The following is a 23,523-nucleotide window of genomic DNA, read 5'->3' as shown; positions in this document are numbered from 1 at the left end:
TGAGGCTGTCCTAATGCTCTCATTAAGATGTGAATAAGGCTTTATTACATGACAAAGGATCCATGAGCACTGTGGGATAGACAAATAAATGGCACCTTGGCCATGGTTTTCATATTCAAAATTTCAACTCACCCATCTGGGAAGGAATTCAATTTTGATAAGTAATTTACTTCTGCATGTAAATTCTACCTTGAGCTAAAGATCTCTCAAACAACAGACTTTTTTTTAACAGAAAGTAAAGATTGGAACATGAGGCAATTAAAATGATCAATATGCAATATTACAATTTGCTTAAAAAAACATCCTAATGATGTCCTAAGCATAACAAACAATGAAATGTTTATAGAAAATTACATTCTTTTTTATCTACTAGATGCCATTTAGGCAATTGACTGGCAAAATACACATTGTGTAGTTTCTGTAGTCAAGTAGCTCATAGTCTTTTGATATTTCACCAGCTGGAGATTTAGAATATATGCTGTAGTTTGAAGCTATGAACAACCATTAAAAAGTGCATGCAATCACACACATGTAAATAGCTGAGATTAGAATTGCACATTTCAATATATTTCACTGTATCCTCAGTAACAGTCAAATCTCAAGTCTTTATTGTACTGAGCTGTAAAAAGCTAATGGTAACAGGGAATTGATTTATTTCTATTTAGGTAAGTGCTAACTAAATATGTGTTTTTCTGGTTTCTGTAAAAAGATGCCTTCTGATAGAATTGCTTTGAAGTAATAACAAGGGTAGAAATTTAAAGATGCACAATGATCAAAACTGGAACGAGTGATTGATGACACAAAGAGCAGATAAAAACATGTATACTATGCAGTATGTATACCCTATATGGCTTCTGTACTCAAAGAGTGCAGAGAGAACCTTAGATAACACGGGGGCATGATTTATTAAAGGTCTCAAAGACTGGAGAAGATAGACTTTTTTTGGAGAACCTGGGTGAACCACCAAACCTGGAACATATCTGATCCAAGACTGAAAACATTTTACAACTACGGTAACGGCAAATGGTTTTAAGAGGTCTATTCCAGGTTTGCTAGATCACCTAGGTTCTCCCATGACAGTCCATCTTCTTCAGTATTGGAGTGCTCAAATAAATCAGGGTCACAGTTTTATATTTATACCCTATGGCTTCTTTGCTGACCTTCTATGAAGCTGCTCTCTTTTTCTATTAGCATGTTCCTTGCAAGTAGATAACCACTGGAGCACAACTACTTGGCTACTTGCACTGATTTCCCATCTTCAGCTGAGCCGAGGCTGATACCAACTCAGATACTTATGCTATCTGCAATTTAAATTACATTCAGTGATGTATAATTGAATGCAGAGTTCTTTTAACCTGATTCTTTAATACCTGACTGCAGATTAGCTTTAACATTTACAAAAAAATAAGCAATATTTAAAAATCATGTAGACAAACTCCATTGTTTCCAGACTCTATTATAATATTAAAAAAGAATAATATTTACTGCTGGAAACACTTCAAAGTTATTTATATTAGGTCAGTTTGGCAAACATTAGAACACTCTTTAAAATATAGTATAAGCACAATTAAACCCATGATTAAATGAGACTGTCTCCCTGGCCATAACAACACATGTCTTTTGATTTATGTCAAGCGAATGACTCCCCTGAGTGCAATTTCTTTCCACCATGCTACTTGTACTGCCTGAATTACGTTTGCAGAGGAATGTTAAATGCAAAGTAGATTGCTAGAAATTCTGCAATATTCGTATATTCACCTATCAGAAAGAAGCAAGAATATTTGTGTAAATATTGGATGGCAGTACTGATAGTCATACTGTGTTTCTATAAATCACATTTGGATGCCAGTTTTAACAAGTCCATATGATTTTTTTATATTAAGCCCTGCATATGTCTTAGGCCACCAAAAATTTTACTATATACATTTTTGGGACAAACATTTTGAGTATGTGAGTGCATTCATGTTACTGTTTTGTGAATTACTGGCACTAAATTTTTTAGTAAATAATAATTATTGGCATCTAACTTAGTAAGTAAGTTATTGACAATAAACTCTTAACGTTATCCCTAAACTTGAACACTTAGGGATCTATATATAAAGAAGTAAATCTGACATGCTCTCAAACATTCCCTGGTTAAGAAATAATTACTAACATTGAAACATGTGGACCTCACTGAAACATGGAATGGAATGTTTCAATGTTGTCCATGGATTTCAAAGTTCTCCATCAGGTTATGTTTCAAGGAATGTCGGATTTACTTCAGATTTGCTTTATATATGGGCCCCTTAAAGTTTAAGTATAAAAACATTTTCTTTTTTTCTGGATAGGGTTGAAACAGGTTAAAACTACTATTAGGTTATTTTTTTGGTGTTGTTCTGTTAAGGATTTTTTTCTTTTGGGATATAAGGAAATTAGAGGAAATCCCCCCAAGGTATATGTCCTTTTAGACAGATGTGACTTGATCAAGTGTCATAATTTACCCCACTTCTTTTTTTTGGTGGCAACTCAAAAATCCTGGATTTCTCCTTATTTTCAGACAAAGAGTACTGAATCTCCCTAGCAGTGATGCAGGCAGCAATACAAGCATGGTGGATGTTTTAAACATATCCAATTTTATCAAAAACGAATAAAAAAACTAAAACTAAAAAAGTAAAACTGATATAAACCACCAAGCATATTAAATAAAATGCAAACAACTTCAGGGTGTTTATTGAGACCTTACATCTTCTCAATGGCCAGGTGACCTAAAGCCCAGGGTGACAAAGTACACATGTTGGCTTTTGTAAAGTACATTAAAGTGTTTGCCCCTTCCTTATTGTTTGTTGTTTAACACATTCAAGGGATGGTGGTTACAGTTTTCAGGATGGGCCAATGCTTGACTTTTTAGTTAAATATTTGTAGGTATATCTTCCTGGGTTTTGGTAACTCAAATGCTATGTAAGGGTGTGCAGACGTAGAATAGATGTTGAATACCTTCATGCCATGTTTTTCTTAGATGACCCTCAAACCCTTAATTTCAGTCTGCTTCCCAACTATTAAATGGATCTTTAATCATCTAACTGATGACCCTATCACAACAAATATCAGAGAAATATCAGGCTTATACTATTGGTTATCTTATTAATAAAAATGTCATCAGCCAAAGCACATCTTTGTGCTAATTTGTCATCAACAGAAATATGAAGCACCAAATTGACAGTACTTCTACCAGGACCATAAATGATGAATATTGATAACTTCTAAAATTTGGTACAGAGAAAGGTGGCTTTGTATACAGGTGTGTTTGTCATTGTTTTTATCTGTCTGTCATTTGCAACCCCTATTTATTGTACAGCACTGCGTAATATGTTGGCGCCTAATATTCAGTTTAATAATATTGATATTATTATTAATAATAATAATAATAATAATAATAATAATAATAATAATAATTAAAAGACAATCTCTCCTTGAAAGGTTTAACCAGGGATATTTTCCCACAGTTCCTCTGTTTATATTACAACATTTAGGGGTTTGTAATAACTTTGTAGCTACATCTCTTAATAAAGGAATGAATAGAGTATGTCTTACTGTAGAAACTACCCTGTCATGACTGTGGTATGACATCGGAGATTGTGAAGTCTGCTATGATTTCTGGGATGCTTGCCTGTGACCTCAGGCAAGAAATTTTATTTTATAACACCTTAGGCACTAATATTGCAATGTAACTTCTATGGACAGATGCATACTGTGCTGAAACAAGTTTCAAGAAATTAGATTTACTTGAAAGTGCTGCTATAGCAAAAGCAAAAAAACAAAAAAAAAACCTTAATTAACATATACTTCCTTATAATAGGTACTAATTGAGATTTTAATGGCAAGTCTACTTATAATTAATTGCAGCAAGAATTAATGTTAAGGTGTGCTTTTACATTTCAGTTAGAACAGAAAATTACATTTAGGAAGGAAACCTTATTAATTGTTGGGGTGGAAAGGATCTAATGTAAACCTGTCTTCTAAAGTGACCGTTTTCATTAAAATGTATCAATTAGCATTGCTACTACAATGTAAGCCTGCATTAAAACTGGACTTGTATTCAGATCATTTCCTTTGTACTTGGGGAATACCTAGGCACAAGCTAACTTTTCTTAAGGAATAATCATGTCCTGTGCTAAACCCCAACCCCTGTCATTTAAAAGTCGGTGACCAATTCTGTAATGGCCAGTTTTTGGGAATGTTTTTACTTTTTGGATTGAATAGGGAAGTCCCTTTTTACAAGGGAAGTCCCACTTTTGCAAATGCTTGATCAGGCAAGTCAATATTGTAAAAAGGGACTGTTGATGGCCCTTCTTCAATAATCTGTCCTACCTTCCTGATTGTGCTGGGTTTCTGGCAGCAAAGCTGAGCTGCGGACTTTTGTTTGCCAGTGAAATCCAAGAATCCTGGTTTCCCTTGCATCTGCTGGGGATGAATAATCAGGAGCGCAGGAATTACATCATCCCAGCATGGTCAATCAAGGTGGCCAATCATCTCTGGATGAGAAGGAAGATGGTGGCAACCTGTAATGGAACATGGATAGATGAGTCATGAGGGTTTAGTCCACCTTTAAAATCACTGTCAGTTGTTGTTTGCTATTTGTGTCTAATTGGAAGTATTACGCTTCATTTTCTGCACTGTGGATTCAGAAGGAAGTAAGATATATTGTAAGGGAAACCTTTTAGAGAGTTGTCAAGGGAATGAGTGTCACCATTGGAAGATATCCTCCCCATTTTTTCTGGTGGCAACCCAAAGTTTTAGGTTTCTCCTTACGTTCATTCCCAGCAAGATTAATGAAATTAAAGAGAGTTAATCTCACCAGTAAGAAAACAATAAAAGCCTGTAAAATGTCTAAGATTAAAGCATCAAACCACAAGCTTTGAAGTCTAGATACAAATATATCCTAAGATAAAATCAAGTACGGTATATTGTTTTACATATAACCCTAGGCAATTTTGGTGTTAAACTTTATTCCCCTTCTTCAGGACTGGAAAATATATGTGGACTGCAAAAAAAGTTAAATAAATAGGTTTTATTTAACTCTGATGAAAATATATAAACCACTACAACTGTTGATGTTGAAATCAATGTTTAACCCCCATAAATGAATTGAACTCCATTGAAATTGAAACCATCTCCTTAATTTTATTTTTTAATAAGCTTGTATGTAAACCTTAAAGTTTGCAATCTGGTACTTTAATCCCAGATCAACTTTTAGATCATAGATCAAGTTGATTATGAAAATACTTTGGTGTTTTAAAGCTTCCTAGCTGAAGTCAGGACACCTGATACTAAAATTGCCTAAAATAATGTTAGAATAATCCTAAACTACGGCACTATTTTTATTTCAAGCAAAAGAAGCCTGGCAGTGGTTCTAACCTCTTACCTTTCTATCCAAGTCTAAAAAAATTGCATTTAGGTATATTTTGAGTGAAGTTATTCCTGAGCAGAGAGATTTGAAAATATAACAACAAGACCTCATACCTTACATCTATTTTCATGCTTTGTCCTATGATCTAACCTCCTCCAGCACTTCCAGGTCTCATCCACTGTACTGCATGAAAGGAATCCACACATGATATTTGTGATCTTTTATTCATGTGGTCTTTTATTCATTCCAATAGCCATAAATAGGAGTACTGGCATTATTAAATCGCTCCAAATATCTCAAAAACATTTCAGGACCAGCATGATATTTTCTCAAACCAGAGCTTTATTTTGGGAAAAAACGCACAATGCTTTCAGTGTAAGCTTAGGACTTTGGGAGGTCAATAAAATGCTTATGTTTAGTGTGTGGTCCATCCGAATTTTTTGTAACATCAACAATGACCTGACTGTATTTAAAAAGTCATAAACTCTTTAAAATTTTCACACAGTCCAAATGCTAGCTTACCTGCACAAAAACATACACAGTGTTTAAAAATATCCCCTCGGCAATGTAGCTGTCATATAAAATTGTCAAGAATGTATGGTATTTGAAATACTTGAAATCTGACTGAATAATGCTAATACAATCTTTTTAACATTTAAAAGTGTCAGGAACTATAATTTATTTTGCATTTAAATGTTTTAATTCAAAGATATAGGATTATTCACTGAGAGCCATTGGCATAGCTACATATCGTTGGGTGCAATGTAAAATTCTGACAAGGCCCCTCATTTAGAACATGCTCCCCTTACCCTGCTGATATTCTATGATGTAAATTTTGAAAGTGGCCTGGTTCCTCTATTTCTTTTTTTTTTATTCTTATCTTTGACCATGAGTGCATAATCCACTGGTTGCAGTAAGTCTCATACAAGAAAATGTTGGGGAACAAGTAAAATCTTTTTTATCATACCCCACGTATTACAGAGGGAAGAACATGGCAGAAAAGGCCACCCAGGTGTTATGGCTCCATGTATTAGTACGCAGATCCACCATATGGTGCAAGCAGAAACACTATGTTATCAGGGGTGGCTAAATGGCAAAAAGAAGGGTCATTTAGGAGTCATCAGTAGAATTTAGAAATATTGCTTTTTAATTGAAGTTGTGATAACACAAATATCACATGCACCATAGGTGTAGTAAAAAAAAATTCAATTTTTTTGCACAATTTCAATCTTTTGAAAATGCACATTCATTCGGAGTACATCAGCTTCCCTAATCAAACAGCTTACATTAAAAAAACTGGCATTTCCTATCAAAAACTATTCCTGGAAGATGTGTCACACTTACAGGATTTCTTGGCTCCCATAATATTTTTGGCTATTCCACGGTGCCTTATAGAGAATTTATACTGGCCACTGAGGCTCCTATTTTAGGCTGTGAAATAGCAAAGGGTATGAAAGTGATTTGAGTCACAAACAAATGAGGGATGATGAGATTCAAGGTCCTTATTATTAAGCATAAATAAAGTTTCAACATGGTATTGTCAATACACTCTATGTTCTTTATTAAATATATCATCCCCTGATAAATCTTCGACTCACCAGTTTATAACCAATTTGTCACTATTTTTAAATTTTCCACCACTAGACACCATGGACATTCTGGAGTGGGGGTGATCTAGGTTTGGGAAACTTTCATTAGTGAACCCTGGAGGGAAATCCACTAGGCTCATTGCTAATAACCAGCTGTTCTAAACCTTCTAAAGGGGATAGTGACCTAGAGCATTTGTTATGGTTCTGTCCATCTTTTGTGATAATGTTTTTTAGTTCAGAAATTATATTACCGCTGGGTCCAGGGTAGTTTCCCCATATGTAGCTATATTTCACAGCCCTTCCCCAGGGAAGCAGGACTTGTCTTCTTTGAGCTTTTTACCCTTTGAACACTTTGGTATGTTGACGGCTAAAAAGTGTTGACTTTTTGGTTATTGAGTGATCCCCTGACTATATTCCAATAGTTTCCAGGCGAAGACTATTAGTTCTCATGCTGTGCAGGTATGGTCTAGCCCTGTCATCAAGCTAATTCAGGTGAGAAGCTGTACCTGTAGACAAGAAATGGATTAAAAAGTCTGAGACAAGCAGCACTGAGATGCTAAAGAGTATTTTACATTAAAGTGGCACGGTGGCTCAGTGGTTAGCACTTTGGCCTTTGCAGCGCTAAGTCCCAGGTTTGAATTTCTGCCAGGATCTGCATGTAGTTTGCAGGTTCTCCTCATGTCTGTGTGGGTTTCCTCTGGGTACTTCGGTCTCCTCCTACAGTCCAAAAACATGCAGTTAGGTTTATTGGCTTCCCCAAAAAATTGACCTTAGATTACATTATTTACATATGACCATGGTAGGGACATTAGATTGTGAGCCCCTTTGACAGACAGCTAGTGACATGACTATGGACTTTGTGCAGCACTGCGTAATGTGATGGCGCTATATAAATACTGTGTAATAATAAAAAAACTCAAAGCAATTGGTTATGATACAAAACCTGAAGAAAACTAAATGTCATCCAATTAATGGTTAAATCATTTGTAAAACATTTTGACTATTAAAAAAACTGTTTTCTTGTTATGGGTATTGTGTGCATTTTACCATTTGTCCTTGCACTTCTTTATTGAATGTATTCTCTAGGAAAACATATCATTGTCCAGGCATGTCTCTGCAAGCACTGACAGATACATTGAGAAATAATCAACATGTCATTAATTAAAACTGAAGTATAATTGGCTTATACTTTGGCTTCCCTGGTTCTTTCTTACACAGTTATCAGCATACTAATAAGGAAACATTTCCTTTTTCCTTGCATACCCTATATAAGACACAGTGGTCATCTTTCTCGATCTCTGTGCTTCTTTTTTTGCAATGTAGGCGATTAATAGCTGATGGAAGGGGTTAGCAGGGTGCTGTCTCTTGGTAAGACGTATGCAAACCTCAAAATTTCCTGATGGATGCATGTCATTCTGGAGAAGTGGACATTTATAGGCAGCCTGAATGTGCCAAGTACTATAATGGCCGCATGTGATAATAAGCCCCCATGGTAGAGAGAACTAAAATCCAATGAAATAAAGGACAGGCCAGTGAGAATAAGGCTGGGAAGAAAATGTCTGGATTATGATGGATGTCTTCTAGCCAGGAAATAAGGCTAATAAATAAATATTAAAATTATTTGTCCATTATGAGAAAATCAGGGTATGCATGGAAGACGACTTAATCAATTAAATACCAGGATAAAAGCCTCCTGTAAAACTGTATACAACTAAAGTTCAGTTGTAACTTTTTTTTAAACCAGTCATGTATCAAATCCAATGTCATACTTAAACCTATGAAATTTATAGAATAACTAAAAAAAAGTTTTGGAATTCTTGTCATCTGAATCAGTATTTTTAATGTAAATATATAAATATATATAGTATAATTACTTTAGTAAAAAATGCATATTACCAAATACAAGAAAATCATTGTCAGAATGGGCTTTATAAACTCCCATTCCTAAATACTTATCCTCTTTTTCAAATTCCACGTTCTTGCTGTTATGCTGTCCTGTACTCTTCCCACAATTCCTGTCACTCTCTGCATTTGTGTTACATTTGGGACATATTCTAGTCAGTGTATTTTCACTTTGGTAATTGTGTGGACCTTATTGTTTTCTGCAGTATGTTATTTTTTTAGTATTCTATGAAAATAAAAACTACGGTATTGTGTGCCATTGATTTGAAACATTAACATGCTGGTTAATTGAATATCATATGTTTTAGAAATCTATACTATTATCTAGCAGGTTTTACAGAAGAATTTACAGAACACATTAAAATGAAATGATTTTATTGTAAGGTTCACAACACATCTAACTGCACAAAAGCACTAGGCGGCTCTCTCCATTTACTTTATTTTATCTTATTTCATGGCGAGCTGGCATTGACTTTGATGACAAGCAGCGCTGATAAACTGTTATGACAGTCTCTCAGGCTAATGGCCGAACAGACTAGGCCCTGGAGAGCAAAGGCAAGAGAGGGCCTTGGCTGAAGAAGGACTAAATTGTGAGTCTTGTCAGTGTTTGTGTGCGGATAAGAGCGTCCAGGCATTTCTAATGAGAGGTTAACTGTGTCCCTGAAGTAATTACAACCCCCATTGACGAGGTAGTTAGTAATTAGAGGATTAGGCCTAATGAGCCTTACCTGGAAAGGTTGTCATGGTGACAGTTCCAGATCATGTCAGTCCAACTTTTACCAGACAAAATCTTTCTTTATATACCTATTTTATTTTCAGACAAATGCTGGCATTTCAATAACATTCATAATATTTATAATTTCCATGGAAATGAAATATATTAGGAAGGATTGTGTGCTCATTATTTAACCTTTACTCAGGGGGATCTCTCCACAGGAAATAAGACAAAGCTAAGGGAAAGTGGCAGAGCTCATGTAAACTGTAGTCATAGTGAGTCTGGGAATAGGTGTGAGATGCATTCAAGGGGAATAAGATACTTTCCTGGTAAACATCTGTTTGCAGCAGTGCTATGCTTCAATGTTTGGTATTTATGTGACTTTTCTGTTCATAGCCGAAATAAGTCAGTGTGTAGCAGAGTTAAAATGCATGTCCTCAAATTATGAATTGTACGTAAGTTGGTAAAATGTAAAAAAAAAAAAATGCTCCTTCAATTTTACTGACTGCAATAATGAATGCTTTGAGTTGTATGTGCACACATGATGTCCTGGGATGTCGTGCGCCTGTTCTGATTCACCTAAAGTATATCAATCACACACATATACACACAATATATATATATATATATATATATATATATATATATATATATGAGGAAGAAAAACAGAATTAGCTTGTCCTAATAAAATAAAACACATTGTTTTCTAGTTTTGAATGGGGGGGGGGGGGGGATTATAACCAAACTGAGTTTTGCTACTAGGGGTTCGATTAGAAAAATTTGCAACTCTTCTACTGACAATAGTTTCACCAGACAATGAGGGAAAATCTGCTACAGGGACACAAAGAGAAAAAAACCAGACAAAAGATCTAGTCTTACTTTAATCTACTAAAGATAACAACTTTTAGGCTACGTACACACCTGCAATAATTATTGTTTGAAAATGAACGATCAACGATTATTACTGATGTTTGTGAACGATCGTATAGTGTCCGATTATGTACATGCTGATAACGATATGATCGTTCAAAGATAACTGATGCAAGATGAAGATCATGTGCAAGTTGTGAAGAAGCGCCGGGTTTGGTGTAAGGATTGGTTGATGGACCGAGACAACATTTCCCATGAGAATCTACTACGGGAACTGTGCCTGACATCCCCAGGTGATTACAAAAATTACCTTCAGATGTCAGATGTGTGCTTTCAGAAATTACTTTCCGCAGTGGGACCTTTTCTGCAGAAAGAAGATACCTTCATGAGAAAGTCCATAACAGCTGAACCGCAAGCAATGGGTCATATCATCCCCGAGACGTGTGTGGCAAATATCGACAGTTTGAAAGATGAGTACATGAAGGTAGGTACCCCATATAATCATTACACAAAAGAATTTTCACTTTTACTTCTTAAAACAGATAACATTTATTTAACAAAGTTCAATTTTTCTGTAAGACTATAGCACATAAAAAAGTATAAATAACAATACATAACTATGTAATAAATAACAATGTTAGCAATATAAATGCAATAAACAGTTGTGACACACTCTCGCTCTAATTCGGTATATTGGCAGCTTTCATGGGCCAAACTATAGTCACTTGTCCTAACTAAGGAAGGACAGTGGCAAGGCTCATATTGGTGGCTTGGAGTGTAGTTAGATACAGGAGGAGAGTGATGCTGCTGGTACAGAGTGGGGAAGGAATAAGTTGACCACATCGGTGTCAATCAGCTTCACAGCACATGCTTGGTCTGGGGTCATCTTACGCAGTTTAGCAGCAATGGTGGAGCCAAAGGCATCAAACCGATCCTCTTTTTGGTTGAGTATGGCCATAGCTTGCTGTAAAGTTTGCTTGTTTTCCAGCTCCTCTTGTTTTCTTTTCCGACTCATTTTTTGGCTAAGGCTGGAAGTCACCAAAGGTTAAAGTACCAAAAGTTAGATACATATATTTTCACTGTGCCAGCTCTCGACCGTTGTGAAGCCTTCACTTTGTTCAATTCTTTTTTGAACCTGGTGCACAAGTTTTGGATCTTGTGCTTCACATAGTTAATGTTGGATGCAGGATTTATGCTTTTGCAGAGCTCAACCATAGCATTGTAAGCCTTCATCTTTAGGTACCTGTTTGTACTCCCCAGACTTTACCTTCCACGGACAGGGATAGGATCTGTAGGTCTCAATGAACTCACGCTTGAAGTCTGGTTTGTTGAATGCATCATAGGCCATGATCTCTGCAAAACATATAAAAAAAACTCATTAGTTAACTTACACCACTACACACTGATTAGTTAACTTACACCACTGCACACTGAAATACAGAACAAGGACAGGCAAAGCAGCAACACCTACCTTAAAAGAATGTTCGTTCCGAAATATTAGTATGATTGAAATAATTGTACGATCAAATGGACTGCAGATTTCCCAGCACACCTTGCATGTTCACTTTCTGTCACATGATATCCTCTCATACCACAGGATGGAAGAGATGGAAGAGATGCCACAGCCAAGACACAGCCTTTGCAGGAGAGCATCACCAATGACTCATGAGGTGATGGAGGTGATGGTGGCCATTCTGGAAAATAAAGATTATGATGGGAGGAGAGCTTATTACTTTTATCCAAATGTCAGAAAGGATCAATTTTTGGAGACTGTGCAGAGCAGGCTGGAGGATAAAATTGGTGTTCAACGTTCCAAGGACCAGCTCAGAAAGCGGTGGTCCGACTTAAAAACCAGAGAGGGTCATGCTGGATGTACTAAGATGTCGCATCGCCAAAAATTGTAAGTACAAATAATTTATGTTAACTGCTTGTTTTTTTGTTTCTTTTTTTATTTGTTTTTTATTTTTATTTTTTTTTTCATTTTGGCTTGGTTAACATGGACGTTTTAAAAAAACGCATGTAAACATTCCTTTTGCATTTATATGCATTTTATGCACTTTTATTAGCTTTTTAAACCTTGCCTTGCCTATGCCGCATTTTCCGACATTTTATAGCGCTTTACCGCTATAAGTGCTCAAAAACACTGAAATCAATGGAATTGTTTACCCGCATTTTCCCACGTTTTGGGGCGTTTTCCAGTGTTAACCAAGCTTTTACTTGTTAAACGTTGCAAGCAATGTTTAGGATAAATGTTCTAAAAGTGCCTCAAGGAAACGTCCTGGTGTAGAATAACCCATTGTAATTGCATGGGGATTTCAAACAAGTGCTTTAAAAGCCTTAGGTTAAACGCTGGGGAAACAGTCCGTGTGGACTAAGCCTTTATTTTCTTTTTTTATTTTAGATTATTTTGTTTTTGTTTTCTTATGTTTATTATTTTGGGGTTTTCCCGCATCTAAAAGGATCTGCACTGCCGAGGTATGTATGCTCCCAGCTGATCCTCAAGCTCAGGAACGATACCAGCAGCACTCGCAGCCCTACACCAGCAATTTTAATCAACTCCCAACATCAACCTTACTGGGGGTCTCATACCTTAGATGAGACCCTCACCCCCACTGAAAACCGTCCAATGCAACACCTTCCCTCGAGGACCTAACCGCCAAGGCACCACAAGAGCGACACCTTGCCCTTGTGCGCCCCGCCACACCCTAACTGCCTTCTGAATACCCTCCTACAAACCTAAACACCACAGATCCATTCCCACATCTAACAAAAGTACGCCATCAGAAGACAAATACAAAACCAAACCCAAAACCCTTCCATTTCTTTATGACGGACAACCCCCCCCCCCCCCCCCCCTATTATGGGCCACAAAACTTCCCACCACTTTATTAGGCTTAATTTTGTCTTTTTTTTTCACCTGGGCTATTGCATCCTGGCCACCACATCCGACCAAACCACAAGAACCCCCAGGAACAAGGTCAGCAGTCTAAGCACATCACACTTAATGCCCCTGGCTAATTCCCACACAGGCCTTTGTCCCAAATCATTACCTCCTGCGTGCAACACCACTACATTTGGGCTTCTATCCCAAATAAAATAACGATGAACCTTCACCAACACCCTACCTCAATGCATACCAGGCACTCCAATCCACCGAAATACAACCTTGGCTCGCAGGAAACCCAAATGCCGTCCATCTGGCGGTAATGCTGCTCGTCTGGCCCCCGCGACTCACATAAGAGTGCCCTAAGATCCAGACCAGACACTGGGAACCACCTAAAACAAAACAACAACACTAAACTCAGCAAAATTGCCAAACGGCCATTACTTGAAAAAACCTTTTAACAACTCCCCCACACCTTCACAACTGTGGCCGCACATATAACCGAAAATGATGTGACTCCCACCAACCAATGCGCCTAATGACCTCGTCCCCCAGGGACCACCGGGCCGTCTCCATCGCTGCCCCTATTCTGAAGGAATGGGGCGAAAAAGATTTTGCGTCCTCCCCTTCCTCACCAAGACATCTTCTAAAAATCGCCAAAAATTGGTATCTGGATAATGCCAATCCATCCTCGTGCACCAACAAAAGCCCAACACCCCCAGATTTAATAGCCAAAAATGCACTCACTGCCTCCACGGGACACACTAAGCCACCACCCAAACCCTACAAAACAATAACCACCCCTTTGCCCCTCTGATCCGTCTTAGACCTGGCCAAATGGATCCTAAGTTTTTCTTCCTCCAAAAACACATCCCCCAAATAAATGCCACCCAGCTTGTTAGTCACCTGGCTGACCAGCTCCCCAATCCTAAAAGCCCCAAAAAAGGCTAATACAAATGCTACCCTAAACAACGGCTTCTCATAACTAGAACTACAAATCCCCTCCCCTCCCCTGGCCTCCTCCCATTCACTTTCGTCCTCCCCCTCCGAAAACCCTTCACTGCCTGCCGCACTAAAAACCCCTTACTCAAATTGCCTAAACCCATTAACTTGAACTAAAAGGCCAAACCCACCAATTTCCTATTCATACACACCCTGAAAATCATCTTCAGACTTGGCCCCCCTGCACTCCCCACAAAAAGACCACCATTCCTTCCATACTGCAGAATATGCCAACCAAGTAGCCGGACTCATGGAACCCCGTATCATACCTGCTACGATGCCAACGGGATCCTCCACAGCTCTTGAGGGCATGGGGCACCCAGACACTCCCCGCCCCTGGAACCAGCTGCCGGAACTGCTGCCACTGAAACTGAGACAGAGTCAGCTGTAGAGTTGATAGTACCAGGAAAATGCACAGCACACACAGCAATGATCCAGTGAAGGCGACAAAAAACCAACTGTCTTAGTAACCTAACAACTGGAGGCAAAGAGGCAGAATAAGTGCTCACTGCCTGAACCACGTCTAGATTGTCAGAACAGAACCTAATACGCTTATTCGCCAATTCTCCCCTCCACAACTTCAACTTCAACGCACTCCATTTTCCTTGCCAAAAGGCCCCATACCCAGTTGCCCCCGCAGCATCTGTAAATAGCTCCAGATCCACATTTGAGACCGGCTCCCCCAACCACGCTGACCGCCCATTGTACTGCTGCAGAAATGTCCTCCAAACGGCATGATCCGGCAGGCAAAATTTAGCTTACCTAAAAGCGACTGTATTTTTTTCAAAGAAAGCTTCCTTCCGTCCACCGCGCTGGCCACTTCCTTCTTCAATGCCTCCAGCTTATCCTCCGGCAACCAACACTCCATCGCCACTGTGTCAGTAGTGATCTCCAGAAAGACCAGTTCCGTTGTTGGTCCCTCCGATTTGTCCCTGGCCAACGGCACACCAAACTTATCTGCTAGAAAGTCAAATGTCGCCACAAACACTCTACAAAGCGTCGACCTGGGTGGCCCAATGAACAAGAAATCATCCAGATAACGGATGACCGAGTCCACCCTTGCTACCTCCCGCACAGTCCCATTCCAAAAAGGAACTGAAAGTTTTGAACAGAGCACAAGATAAAAAGCACCCCATTGGCAAACAGCGGTCCCACATGCAACCCAGAAAACGCTGACTATCTGTGTGCACCAGTAACAACCGAAAGGTCTATGTCCACCTTTGCCATACCTACGGACCCATTTTAGCGTGCTGTCAAATGACGTATACGTCAGGGTCAATCGCCTCATTCACTGACGACCCCACTGGGAACGACAAATGATGAATGAGCCCAAACTTGTTCGGCTCCTTTTTGGGCACTACCCCTAACGGAGAAATCACTAACTCCTCCATTGGCAATGTTGGAAAAGGCCCCCCATTTGGCCTAACCTCACCTCCTTCCTTAACTTCTCCCCTAACACCTCTGTATGCATTCTTGCAGATTTCCTTCCTGCAATGAGCAAGGAATCCGGAAACCCTCGAAAAATCCCTCCTCCAACAGCTTAGCAGCCCAAAAAGGGTTGCACGCCCCCAGACCTCCCTGGCGTCATCAACTTCATCCACAGGCCTATATCCTTGTGATCCCACCAGAAGGACAGACAAAAAGCCTTCCACTGCCTAAATTGCTTGTCATATCTGAGCCACATGATGCATAGCACTTCCTGACATCCACATCAGGACCACTGAGGCCAGATCAGCAAGAGAGGGTATCCTTGTTATCGTGGGCATCCATGACGTATGTGACAACCGGACAGCCATCGCAGTAGCTGTGAATACATTTCATCCTCTTTTGTAGAATAGAAAAGGACTGAGGTACTCTAATAAAGATATTTTACAAGTACCTCCAGCTGCCTTGTTATTACCTATTAGCACTACAGGAATGGCCTATTCATTGCAAGCAATGCTCGAAATAACATGTGCATTTTTGAATAATCTATGGCTTGCTTACGTCCAAGCGTAGATAAAAGACATTTTTAATACCATTGTTTGGTGGGAGGTGGATGGTGTGGTAGGGTATTTTTGAATCAGCAATCAGCATTAAATCCTATTCATTTTCTTCAGCAAATATGGTCACAAATAAAATATAATAATTTTACACGAGTTCCCTGAGAAATTAAATATAAATGTACTATTTCAAAGTAAAAGTATTTTATAGGAAATCAATACAATACAGGGTGACTTTATATTGGATCAAATAAATATGATACAGATAAACTGGAAACTAATCTAAATTTAGTTATTCTTACAGAGAACAATCATGAACAAATGTCCCTTGTTCTAAGCCAGGGACACAAAACTTTTAAAGCCAAGGGATTGGCATGCTAGCCATTGCATTTTCAGAAGGTCTCTAAAAGTCTACATATTTCTATCAGAACAGGTTTTATTTAAACAATTATTACATTACCATGCACATCTATATCTCTACCTGCACCTAACCTGCATGTTAATGTAATAAAGGAATGTGGAAGGTGAGTAGTTAACACCCTCAGCGCCAATTTTTCTCTGAGGAAACAATTGTAATCACAGAAAAAATCTATAAGCTGATTACCTGCTTTCCACACAAAAATCAGCCATGGGTTTGCTGCTGCCCATATATATAATAAATGCTGTGTAATCTGGACAAAATCAAAATTGTTTATGAGAATGTAATATTTAATGTAAAATAAATACAAAAAGAACAAATGCTTAGTGATCCTAATTATCTTATATAGAACATTTGGAGGGAACCTGAGCTCTGATCATACACACTAAGTTTTCTAAAAAAAAAATCACCTTAAAACAAGCCCCTATTTATTTCTCTAAGTATTGTGAAGAAACATAGAGTTGGTTATTTTTTTATGCAGAATAGATCTTGGCATTCATACATGTTTGTAAGCTGGTAAATAATACAAGTAAAGTCTCTGGAGGGCTCTTTGGGGGCTGACAGCTTGCTAGCTGGCAAACAGCTACAAATAAACAAGCAATCAGATGGTTTTGGTGTGTGGTCAGCAGATAATTGTCAAGCACCCCAAAAACCATCTTGAAGTGTTCACCCAGCAGCCGAGGATACTGACATCTACAGCTTGAAGTTCCATGGAATCCTATAATTACTTCAGAGGTTAATAGGGGTTTCTGTAGATTTCTGTTACTGCCCCTCAATAAGTAACCATTAACAACTAATATATCTGTTGCTATTTTTGAGGGACATTCTTCCCAGACTAAGAAGGTCCTTCTCCACCGACCACTAACATAAGAAACTATTCTCTGATCACCAACTTTAAAAGGTCTTTCTCCATGACCACCAATGTAGGCAAACAATTCACTGACCACTAATCTAAGGTAATTATTTAGGAGCCACTAATGTAAGCGACCATTCCATTAACCACCAATTTAAGAAGACCTATCTCCATTGTGCACCAATGTAGGGCAGCATTTCACTAACCACCAATGTAAGAAGGTCCTTCTTGATTTCTTGACTTACTACCAGTGTTAGAAAGTATTTAATTGACCATCAGTCTCTAAAGCTCTTCTCCAAAGTCCATGTAAGGGTCACATCAATAAGCATCAATATGCTCAAGCAAGTCTTTCTTCACTTGTAATGATGAAAGTAAAAACTGTAATTTTGACAGTTTTAAAGTATTATTATTTGGTTGATATTACAATTATGATTGAAAATATGTTGAGCGGTATGTAATATTCCATATGCTTCTATTTCCTATATCAGCATCAATGTATATACTAAGTTACTGTGAGCACTAGTACTGTGTACTAATAAATATTAGGGGGGTTCCCCAAGGATTTTGGCAATTGCATTATGTAGTTTGCATGTACGTTAGTTTATAGTATGTATACCTATGAACTATGGCATTAGAATCATTGCTCTACCTTACATGACTATATCTAATATGTATTATGCAGTCTTCATTTTCTTGAACCTGCTGCTCACCTGATACACATGTTTCTAATATCATTAAACTTTAACTGCAGACTGCCAGAAATTCAAGACCATCATCCACACATACGGGCAAAAAAGATTAAAGGACTACCTGTCTTCCAGCTTAGTGCAAGGAGATGGGTATTTTATTTATATCTATTGACTGACACAGCTTGCCCATCTTTAGCAGTGCACAAGCCATTTAATTTAAACCCTGAAAATACAACATGACTATTAGAAGACTGTGGCAGCATGATGCAGGGCATGTAAACAGGGCCCATTTCCTAGTAGGCCACCCGGGCATGTGGCCCAGGGCTGCATGGACAGTAGATGGTACACTCGGGCCTTCTAACTGCACTGTATTGGCGGGTACAGACTGTTCTATCTTTGGAAGCTGCTGTTCCTGCCAGAACGGTATGTCTGAAAGCTCTGTGACATTTTCCTGGTACATTTCCTGGTACACCACTGGTACATCTTTCTTTCATTCTTTCTTTTTATTCTTTCTTTCTTGATAATGTATAGTATACATATAAGCATTTAGTATGGCTAAACCTTGGTGCATATGTTTTAATCAACAGTAATTTAGTTAGTTCACCACTGCTGAATATTTAGCAGAGGTCACATTTACTGCTTTATCAAGAGTCCCCACTGTGTCTCTTTTTAGCCTCTTTTGCAAACAGATGATATTTGTTATGCACAACAAATTATTTTAGGTTTTAGTGGTGGAGACAGCACATTGATGGAGGTTTTAATTTAACCTGACTGGTTGCTGTGGACACAGCTATCATTTTATTTTGTATTCAATTTTCTTTTGTTCGTCTGTTTTTTTTAGTAATGTTGCATCTTTCTAATTTATTGTATTTCCTGCTGAGGCAGAATATAAATTGCAAAAAATGTGCAGTGTATTACTAAGTCTGATTTCTATTGATTGTCCCAAACAATTTCTAGGATGAAATAAAGTACAGTTAAAAACTATAAAAAAACACAACTAAAAATCTATAAACAAGAGTAAAAACTTAAATAAGAAAGAGACAATTTTCCTGCATGTTTCTATAAAGACTTGCCTGAAGGCATATTTTAATGCTTTCGATAGATATGCATAACAAGGAGCATCAAAGCATTTAATGTAACACAAATCAAACACAATTTACTAAAGAAATACATTGTAATATTCAATTATAGTTGATTTTAAACAGCATCAAAATAATTATAGTTTTTCTTGAAGCTTCCTCTATTTGTGTGTAATGAACTGAGTAGATGTAATTATATAAATGTAGTAGCCATCTGTAACTTACATATTATTTTTTGACATGCATGAACATACGCTGGGACTAAAACTGGGCTTTTACATCTGTACTGAATAAGTGTATTTTATTTTAATATACTGTAATGCACACATTATTTTTAATGACCATGGACAACCCCCCTTTTCTCTAATCAACATAAAGATCTTGGTTGGTTTGTCTACCTACATGCAGATACATAAAGGAACATCAAACCTCAGGATATAATTAACATAAAACTCTGCTTATCAACATTGCAGTGCTTCAAAGCAATAAACTTGTGTGTAGGATTAATACAGCTTTGTAGACTCTGTTGGAAATATAAACACTTCAGGAATGCAATGTTTCAGCAAAACTCAATACTGTAGTTTTAGAAACAAAATAAAAGCAGCTAATGCACTTTTAGAAAGCCTGATCTTTTGGCTACTGGAATTAACCACCCACTGTGCATACCCATTGTTTGAAACTTTGCATATCTATGAAGAATTATTTCTCGGCTAAATGTACAGTAGAGTCATTTCAACATTTTTTTTATAAACGTGTAGTATCAGTTTTGTGTACATATTCTATTGAGAATGAGATAATGTGTAAAAAACCCCATTCCTCTGAGTTATTTGTAATTTTATGCACACATGTAGTCCTATTTATTTATTTAATATGCATAGACACAGAGTACCCTCTACTAACTAATCTGATGATTTCTACATTTAATGGAATCCAAAAGTTTCTACAAAGAAGAGAGAGGTTCTGTCTGTATGTTGGCAAGTCCATACATACCCTTTCTCTTTGCATTGTAAAAACTATTCACACTCAACAGTTGTGCTTATTTTGATCATGCTCTATAACCTCCCTACTTACCATTCCAGTTCCAGCCCCCATACAGTAAACCTACACCAGAAAGTACTTACACAAAAGGTCCTAAAGAAAATGGTGTCAGGAACCAGTGTCTCCTTTGCCCTCTATGTGGATAAAATATTCATACTGTACAATTTTTTGCAAATCACAATGGTTCTTGCTGACATTTTCCAAAAAAAGCATAACACTAAAACACAAGGCCTGACTTATTAAAGCTTTCTAAGACTGGAGAAGATAGACTATCACTGTGGAACCTGGGTGATCCAGCAAGCCTGGAAATAATCTGGTCTCTGATTGAAAACATTTGCCAAATAATAGCAAATTAATTATAAAAAAAACCATTCTAGCTTTTTAGATCACCCAGGTTCTCCTATATCCTGATAGACTACCAACATCACAATATTGTTAGTGGGGACTAGTGGATCATATGTCCCCCACAAGTTGACAGCAGAAGATATGTAAAGTTTAAATATTCGTGCAAAGGCTGTCCTCATGCAAAGGGCTTTGCATGTCCTCATGCAAAGGCCTTAGGTGTAGTTTACGTGAGCAAGGTGTGAGGAAGAACAAAAATCAAAGAGGGCAGGTAGTGTGGTGGGAGGTACTAGAGTACATAAAAAGTGAGAAGTTTGTTGGGGGAGCTTGGAGCATGATCAAAGCAAATGGGGTGAGTGGTTATATGCATTACTGTCCTGAAAAAACAGCCTTGCCTGATCCACCGGCATCCCGCATCGTCCATCGCCGCGATCCCTGTCTTCTTCCTTCTTCCTCCGGTGTCTTCTGTGTGTAAATTGCAGGTGGGGCGGGGCAGGGCGGGGCGGGGCGGGTAATTCAAAATCTATTTGTATTGCATTCAATACAAAATAACTGTATTGAATGCAGTACAGTGGATTTATATGTGTAAAAGCAGTACATTGTATTTCATGAACATTTATTTTAAAGTATAATAGTATGAGTATAATATTTTATTTTTTTTAAATTAAAAAAATATATATATATATTTATATTTTTTTTTTAATGTATTGTTTCAAACTTTATTATACTCATACTATTATATTATACTGTAAAATAAATTTTCATGAAAAACAATGTACCGCTTTTAGACATATAAAACTGGAAAGAAATGAACCGCTAGAGAGGTTAAGCATTTCATGACTGATCAAAGGTACAAAAGTAAAATCAACTGAATCAAAATATTCTGCACAAACACAATATGTTTAAGAATAAAAAATCCTAAAGAGTATCCAATCCCAACAATTTAATATACTGCAGCTGACCAGTTCTTATACTGTATGGGGTGGCTGCATTAGGACAGCACAGTATTTTTGGAAGCCAGTTGTTTTTGCACATTATTATGGTTTAAATGCAAGTAGTATAATATTAAATCAAAGTGCTCTGCATAGCCACTACATTCAAGGTAATGGTATGTAGCCAATATCCAAAGCTCTCTAGCAGTAACTATGTATTATATATATGGAAAGAGTACAAAGCTTTTCCTTTCAAAAACATACTGTGTAACCTACACAATCCTTTCTGCTTGAATTGCAGATGTCGTCAACAATCTACAAAGAGATAGCACATTATTTTCAAGTGGATCCATCTGCTGGCCTTTTAACTTAACACAAAATAGAGGTCCTGGGTGCACTAAGTTACCAAAAGACACTTAATTGGAGAGATGAGGAAAACTATTGAGGTTTTCTGAGCATTTATTATATTTACATATGGTGAAGACATATTTCAATTACAGTATTTAGATATACATGAGTATTTAGAATAATAATTAGAATGAGGGACAGAAATCTGTTTAAGCAACCCTAGTATTGGAAAAAATGACGTTTCATGCCCTGGTGCCTTGGATCTTTGGATCTTTGCTAGATTGATAGGGAGGGATAGGTAAAACAGAGAAAAGTATTTTAACAAAATATTCATAAAAAAATGTATTTTCACAAAAACAGGTTAGTTAGTTTTTTAGGGATGGGTTACACAGTTAGTTTCTCTGTGCAAATCCATTTTTTTTTAAATGAACACATTTAAAAAAAAAAATCAGGTATTTACATGTTATTTACATGCAAGTCGTACTTTAATTTACAGTGTGGATCACTGTTCTGGTCAGCTGGATTACATTCTTGGGAATGTTGTGATGGTATTTAAGTCATATCTAAACCTACGTTTTCCCTTTTAAACTTTAATTTCTTTTTAAGCATTTACTTTCTAATATAAATTAGGGTCTTATCTTTCAAAATATATATTATATAAATTTCTCAAGAGAGAAGGGGGCTGTTAAATAATGACAAAAAGAGCAATGACTACTAGTGAATACTGTACAATAGTCAATCTTTCTTTCATTCTTACTAGTTTATTGCACTATATATTGTACATATGAAAATCTTCTACCTTTGAAAGAAATAATAACTTTGAAAACAGAGGTTTTTGATATAAACCAAAATCAACCCTGGCCTATTCAGCTCACTACTGCGGAGCAAAATATAGGAATGGGAAAGTCAAATGCTTCACTTGTGCATATTGGGCTATGACTGAGTGCATCCTATCTCTTCAAGATGCCTCGCAACTCTGGAAAAGTCCTTTCAATGCCATCCTACATTAAAACACAGTAGACCAGCTCCTACAGAGTGACCCAGCAGCCATCAGTTATCCACCCTTCTTTTAGCAGCTAAGTGTAATATCCTTCTAAATAGTGGCTAAACTTTACTATCAGTTTACATAAAAACATTTTCTAAAAAAAGCCTGAAATGTTATTTTGTTACAGTCAATAGGTATTTTTAAACATGATTGAAATATTGTAAAGGATACAGCTTGAATTAAATGTGATGTCTGTAAGGTGAGATTTGGCTGTGAAAAGTCACATTGAATAGTGAATAATTGAATTTAAAAAGCCCAGAGGTGTTCATTGGTATAATTATAGCTTTAAGACTGCAAGGTGCCTGTGAAATTAACTCATTTGCAGTTGACTTTTTTAATATTTTCGCAGGAGGGAAGGTGGCAGATTTTGTGAAAAAACATCTGTCATTTGAATCTATTTTGGCAGAAGTAACCACCGTTATGTATTACTGGTATTAGGAAGGCAC

This window comes from Pyxicephalus adspersus, chromosome 6, assembly GCF_032062135.1.
Source record: "Pyxicephalus adspersus chromosome 6, UCB_Pads_2.0, whole genome shotgun sequence".
Classification (NCBI taxonomy): domain Eukaryota; kingdom Metazoa; phylum Chordata; class Amphibia; order Anura; family Pyxicephalidae; genus Pyxicephalus; species Pyxicephalus adspersus.
Note: the sequence above shows the minus strand (reverse complement) of the source record.